The sequence below is a fragment of the Cupressus sempervirens genome, chromosome 8, assembly GCF_028749045.1.
Source record: "Cupressus sempervirens isolate cs-2001-9-10 chromosome 8, ASM2874904v1, whole genome shotgun sequence".
NCBI classification, from domain to species: Eukaryota; Viridiplantae; Streptophyta; class Pinopsida; order Cupressales; family Cupressaceae; genus Cupressus; species Cupressus sempervirens.
The window spans coordinates 734,231,658-734,239,439 of record NC_143125.1 but is presented as its reverse complement, the minus strand read 5'-3'; the positions used below and the strand labels follow the sequence as shown (position 1 = coordinate 734,239,439).

The window sequence follows — 7,782 nt, the reverse complement described above, 5'->3', positions numbered from 1 at the left end:
TATGTACATGTATACATATATATATATATATATATATGTATACATGTACATATGTATATACATATACATATGTATATATGTATACATATACATATGTATATATGTATACATATATACATATGTATATGTATATATATATATATGTATACATATACATATGTATATATGTATACATATACATATGTATATATGTATACATATATACATATGTATATGTATACATATATACATATGTATATGTATATACATATGTACATGTATACATATATATATATATATATATATGTATACATGTATATACATATATACATATATATATATATATGTATACATATACATATATATATATATGTATATATGTATATACATATATACATATATATATATACATATATATATATACATATATATATATATATATGTATACATATACATATATATATATATATATGTATATGTATACATATACATATGTATATATACATATACATACATATATATACATACATATATATATATATATGTATACATGTATATATGTATATACATATATATATATGTATACATATACAGATGTATATATACATATACATACATATATATACATATATATATATATGTATATATATGTATGTATATGTATACATATACAGATGTATATATACATATACATACATATATATACATATATATATATATATGTATATATATATATATATATATATATATATATATATATATATATATATATATATATATATATATATATATATATATATATTTATACATATATGGATCTTTTGGCACTACTACTAAAATCATTTACCTTCTACGTAAGAACATAAGTTTTTTTCAATATACAAATCTTCAAAAGGAATTTCATATCAAAGAATAAAAGTAACCAAAAATAAATTAAATTGCAGTGCACTAGGAATAATATAGAACATAATGAGTACTAAACCTCAATTGAACAAAAGACTATACAATGGCTTCAATAAAACTAATGCTACACCTAAACCATCACTTGTAGCAAGGTACTTGAAGATATGTAGTACAAACCATCCCAGAGAACAACCTCTAATTCTTAAAAAGTTCTTCTTTTATTGGGTGAAGCTTTACTTTTTGCCTTGGAAAGGTCAACCAGGTCTTCAAACAACTTATCTTCTAGTTTAACTTGTTTGGTGGAAGTTAAAGATTATTGTGGATATGCATCATTGTAAGTTTCATCATTAATAGAGATGTTTTGTGTCCTTGATATCAACTTATCATGTGTTGATTCATTGTAACCATGTGTAGACTAGCCAGAACCCAAAGCTTGTTGCTGCTGACAAAACTGATGTCTCTGATTGTGCTTTATTGGTGGAGGGGGAATAACTGATATAACATTGCTATCATATATGGGAGGTCCTTGCAGATTATCTACACCTTGTGATGTATTTTGTGATTGCTCCACTTCCCAAGGAGAGAGGAAGGCTTTCAGAAGTCTTTTGTGTTGATGCCTTTCAATTCTGTGATTGTGGCCCATATAAAAGAACTAATTGTTGTGGACTATGAGACTACCCTACTAGATTTGACCATTGCAAACCCTGGCTAGATTTGTCAAAATATGACTCTGGGACATGGTGTGGAAACTTTTGGTATTCATTCTATTGTGTTGATGACATCCCTAAAGAGTAACCTCCATTTTGATATGGAGAATTTGATTGTGAATTCAAAGGATATGGCAAAGTTTTTTAAGAAAGAGATACTGGTGGTGAATGTGTGTATTTCTAATTGACTATGCTAGTTGTTGGTGGAGTTGCAGCAGTTGGTGACTCGTACGCATCACCACTGAGGAAATACATTGTATTCTCAGTTTGCTAGCCATGAGTATCAATATTTTAAATTCCTGGTGGTGGTGGTATCAATAGGAGTCGACCTGTTCATTGATTCTTTTTAGTGTTATCAACTCACTAATGAGCTTGTGCACTAGATCTTGACCTACAATGCATAAAATACTATTATTTCTTTGTTGATTTTTCTCTATAGAAGCTTGTCAAATCATGGTACATGGATTTAATAGATGAAAGGAACTAGTTGAAAGAATTTGATGAGTAACTACATTATTTAAAAATGACACAAACCCATGACATTTTTAAGAAACATCTTGGAAAAGCTTCTATAGACACTTTAAAAAATACTAAATTACCAATTGATTAAATCAACAATCACATTTCTATAAGAACTAGCCATCCATATATAAGCTACATACAAGCTAGTTGTGTTAAATTATCCTCAATCTCATATTCCTTATGGTTGACACTGACAAGAGGAGTTGCATGAGTTGATGTTCTTTTTCACGTAATAAGAGACCCTATAGTAATGGAGTCAGGTTTCCCTAGCACATGATCCAATTCATCATTTAATGCAAGACCCTAACCAAGAAGCTCCTCATCCCTACATTAAATTTGAAATAAAGGTGAACTAGCTAGATAATGGGCTAATAAAACATGCTTTATTGCTAGTTAGAAGCATTAAAAACTATATTAATGGTATGTTAGCCTGTACACCTAGATTCTTGGTCAGTTCAACCATGGAGATTCCTAGGGTCCTATCAAATGGGTCATACCAAACAGCCCCTCTATTCTACAAACCTCAATGGGTGGTCCACATTAACTGTCCAAGCAACTTCCTCCTCTAGAAATTGGCATAACAGATGCCTATGTACCAGTTTTTGGTGCCTTCTACATTGAAGAAACCTAATTTGAAGATATTGGTTGAAACTTTGGTTTGGTTGCCTTCCAGGATTTCTTCCACATCTATGTCATCTTCTGCCACTTTGGTGGTGTTGGTTTATGTAGCCCCATGCAAAAGTTGCATAAAACTTACAACACACACATTCAACACTACCCCAATTTTTTAGGTTGTTACACCGAAGCAACTGAACTGTGTCTTGCATTTCCATTAGGCATAACTATGAAAATCAGTTACTCTAATTTGAAATGCTTTTACCTTGGCAAATTACATGACCTTTTCGCAGATTGATTACCTTGACAATAAATTAGTTTTTTCAATGTTAATTATGTAAAAGCTCTTGTGCCAAATTTTAATTTGACATCTTATTTATTTATTTATTTATTTTGGCTTGACAGTTTAGGCACCAAAAGGTGAAAGGTATAAGGAAACAATACAAAATTATAACAAACACCCCTCTGCACAACAATACAAATATAGTAGAGCAATGAACTTTATAAGTTAGATGATAAATCAAACATAAGATCAAGAGTAGAGTGTGCCACATATGCTCAATCAAGTACAATAAAGTTTTTACTGAAAGAAAAATATTTTAAACACTAAGGAAAATATCATTTTACCCATGATAATCTTCTAAAGACCATTATGATGCTGATTACTATTTTTATTGTTTAAACATTGTACAATAAATATCTATCATTACAATAAGTTTGGCATTCACATTAAGGTAGCATTTTTTTTCACAGCAATTTAATTTTTCAGATGAAATTATGTAGAATCCAAAATGAATTGAATCCCAATTTTTTAACAAATCTATCTACTAGACCCTATTACCCAAACTAGAATTGGTGTCTCCAATGGAAGTTAGCACTTAAAATGATTACAATGTTTCAACATAATAACTTACAAAGGACATCCCAATATTTTAGAGTTTTCACTCATTTCAAAAATAATTTTACCAAATTCATCTCAGAACTAAAACAATGGATTCCAAATGAAAATCATAAATAGAAAATGTAACTTACGAAGTTGTATTGACAAGATGCATCATGCACTGCTTGTAAGTATGGGATTGTGCAACAAGATCTATAATCACTTCTAGCTTTAGACCCTGCATATTGTAGCTATTGTAGTAGATTTGAAGCATTGATTGGAAGCATGGTGGTTTTTTCATGTCCTTGGTTGGGAGCCTCAATTAATAGATTTAATAGGAGTCAATAATCAATAAAAGATAACCTACTTCCAACCCTCAATTCAACCTTAAGATATCTGATGATCATCAATGCAGTTTTACTTTCACCATATCAACTATCCTAAGTATTAAGTCCTAGAGATCATATCCATCCTCTGCCTTGACTAAGAATCTAGATTATAATTAGCTTATCATTTTAATACAAGAAATTTTTAGTACTACTTGGTACCAATATTAATGCAATATCCAATTAACACATGGTTGCTTCAACTATTAAAACATATTGATATCAACATTAAGTTATGTGTGGTGATATCAAACTATGAGCTACAATGGTTACTTATATCTATTTGACAAAATAATTTCTTCAATAATGACCAAAGCCTAATCTACAAGGCTATTACACCCCTACTTCACATCTTTATTAACGTCATAAGTCTACAAAGCACAATACATGTTATTAATTATTGTAAGCAAAGAGAACTTGAGGCCATTACTAGTAGGGAACAATATAATAACTTACACTAAAATGTGTTATCTTAAGAAATTGTGAGAGAAATCCTCTATTTTAGTAAAAGTCCTAAAAACTTGGATAGAAAATAACCATGAAAGACAAGAAAAGAAAACGATAAAAGCAATATAATAAAAGAATTGAAAATACATTTTTAAAAAGTAGTAAAATAATTCCAAACAACAATCTAGCAATCTGATCCATATTTATTTATTAGTGATTTCATATGACTATAATTTAAAGAAACAATTCATATTATCTGAGTAAACAATAGTGTTGAGTAAACCACAGTATAGCATCAAACTTTATGAAAAGGCATAAAATCCACAAGTTGTGCTTCGTGCATAGAACCTTAAAATTTCTAATTCTAGATAGGAAAACTTATAGGCCAACTTTGATCCTCTAAGTCCCATAGAATGCTAAGATGTAATATATTTGGAGCCATAGGCACCAGAAGACTAGTGTATAGTGAGGATGACTCTACCACTATACCCACTTTCTTGTGGTAACAATAATTACACATAATATCTCTACACTAGACCACATAACCTAGATCTTTGGGATTATATAACCTTCTCCATATATCATTTTTTAACAACTACATTGAATATTGTGTACTGAAAATCATATTCATGTATTTATGTACCTTGAATCTATGTGATATCACTGTCCCTGCACCCTTCTATCTATATATCTTTTTCTATGCATCCATTGCCATAAAAGAACAAATTGTCTACTCATCTATTATAGACCATAATTCTACATTGGTCAGTGAAAGAGGGAAGTAGTTTTAACATGAGTAATTAATTGGTAAAGAGATGAAATTGAGAGCATGTTCATTCATTTCTACTTCAATCCATGCATGCTCAACCATTCAAAATGACTATTTGATGAACTAAATATATTTTAAAGCACTAATCATGCCCTAAATCTAGTATGAACCCACCATTATTCCCTAACTATTATTTTCCCTATGGTTTTGCAGGTCAACTATCCAAAGTACAAGAGTGTGCAATAGATTGTAGGTAGTATACCATCCTTTTAAAAAATTTAGATTCTCGCAGTATACCCAAGGAATTATTGAGGTTTTGTTCTAAAAATTTTAAGGTTTTAGAATATTTGCATAAATGTTACTATCATACTCAAAAATAGAAATCACAATTTTGTCCACAATGTGAAGATTTAGATATAATGATGCCTACCTGTTATTCTTTGACAAATTCAAACCCTAAAGGTAATTCTTTGATAAATTTAGCCCCTGAAGGTAATTGTGGAAATGATGCTTAAAATCTTTATGAAATTCTATGTCTTAGGGAATGATATTTCACTTCCTACTTCACTATCATGTGTTTTGCATCTCAAGAAAAGATCAACAAAAGGACAAAGTCCAATAACCTAGTCGGACGTAGTGCATAAACTGTAAGAGTCGCTAACACACTACCCAAATAAATAAATTAAAACATTTCTGCAATGTTAATGATGTCCATAGTTTAAAAAAATCAAAACCACAATCAATATATAAAGGAACATACCTGCAAAAATTGGTTGCAATCAATGGGTTTCTTTCCAAAAAAAATAGAACAACCTTTTGCTACAGTTCTCTCTATATAGTAATTTCAGATAGTTAGGTTAAATATGTCTACTACATCTCTGATGCAAAGGTAATAAAAAAACCTATAAAGTAATCTATAATAGCCAATAAAACTAAATAAATAGGAGATAAAAATAAGGTAAAAATAGTTAAAGGGAGATTGACATAAAAATTGTTCAGAAAATAAATAATGGCAAAGGCTAACTATTTTATAGGAGCTTTGCTCCCACACAAAGACTATTGACTAAAATATATATCATATGCCTCACTTCCAATTTTTTTTGAGTTAATTGATGAAATTAGTGATTTATAAACTATTAGCCAATGATCTTGTAGATTGTTCATAGAAAACATAATAGAATATCATCTTCTAGCAGGTCATAGGTCAATGTGAAATGCACATGTCACTATATCAAATACAAATGGCATGCAATAATAAAAAAATTAAAAGAAATAGCATCCAAAGATGAACTTGCTAAGTGGAAGCATCCACACCAACACACCACATCAAGGCACTTTGACACATTAAACAAATGAATCAGAATAGTGAAGGAGAGTTTACTAGTTATTAAATGAGAAAATACTTATTCATACAATCTGAACATCAGGTTTTAGTATATATAGATTCAACATTCACATAAGTTATTTTGAGTATAATTAGTACTCAAAATGGTTGGTTTTTTATGACTACATGAAGGAAACTTAACATGAACTTCAGTCTCTAGAGTTTACAACAATTCTTTTGCAACCTGTGATTGTTAGAATTCTTAAATCAACCATTTGGAGCTCTGAGATAAGTGTAGTGATTACATCTTTCCATCTCATTTATTGTCATCTTCCATGCAATCTACAACCACTGAGTGGACCCAAGACAGAGAATAGATAAGATACACCAGTGCATTAGGAGAAAGTTTAAAAGCCAAGTCTATTAAAATGAAGTCTATCTCAAAAGAAGCATAACAAGTAAAAGAGAAACAAGATAAGATGCAAAATCATAGAAGAAAAATCTAAGAACTAGTATAGGTATACAATGGTTGTAAATCTTATTAAGTTAATAGTAGATGAGAATTCTAAAGAACATTCACGTATTAATCCAAGATCAAAATCATTTTTTGAGTATTTTCATTTTTCATATAGTAGACATTGAATCTCCTATGCTACTACTATTAAGGGTAGAGGAGAGCAAGAGAAAAGGGCTAGGAGATTTGGTTTAATTGGGCTTAGATAGTTGTGAAACTCTCTACAACAGCAGTTCTAGTTTAGAAATGAAACCTTTTAATAAAATTTGTAGGTAAAACACTGAAGTTTTGACAATTTGTGGTCATTTTGTCTCTAAAATAATTATATGTTTCCCATTATAAATTAGTGTAAGTAAATAGGGATAACAATTATACTACTTAACATGGAAGAAATGAATTTTGACTTTCCATATCTTAATATTTACCTCTTTTATAATCAAAGACCTCTCTGAGGGCCTAAAAAACCCTATTTCATAGACATAAATTGGGAATATACTTAGCATGAGTTAGAATTTTCCATAGGATCAAAACTAGAGATATTGCAAATGGTAAAAGCATTTCTTTTAATAGATTTTTCATTTTCAAATAATTCTCTTGAAATAAGTCCTAATTTTGAGTCTGTGCCAGCTACCCCATATTCAAGAGCTATCCTTGAATCAGGATTAATAACCAACATTTGTCTGACTCTTGACATTTGATTTTGTAATTTAGAGACTAGATATGGAGTCTCATGAAC

At 29.7% G+C, this 7,782-nt stretch overlaps 1 pseudogene; it reads right to left on the bottom strand.

Moving 5' to 3' along the window:
* Nucleotides 1-1,084: 1,084 nt before the first annotated feature.
* On the bottom strand, nucleotides 1,085-3,850 carry LOC149544523 (uncharacterized; annotated as a pseudogene).
* Nucleotides 3,851-7,782: the final 3,932 nt, after the last annotated feature.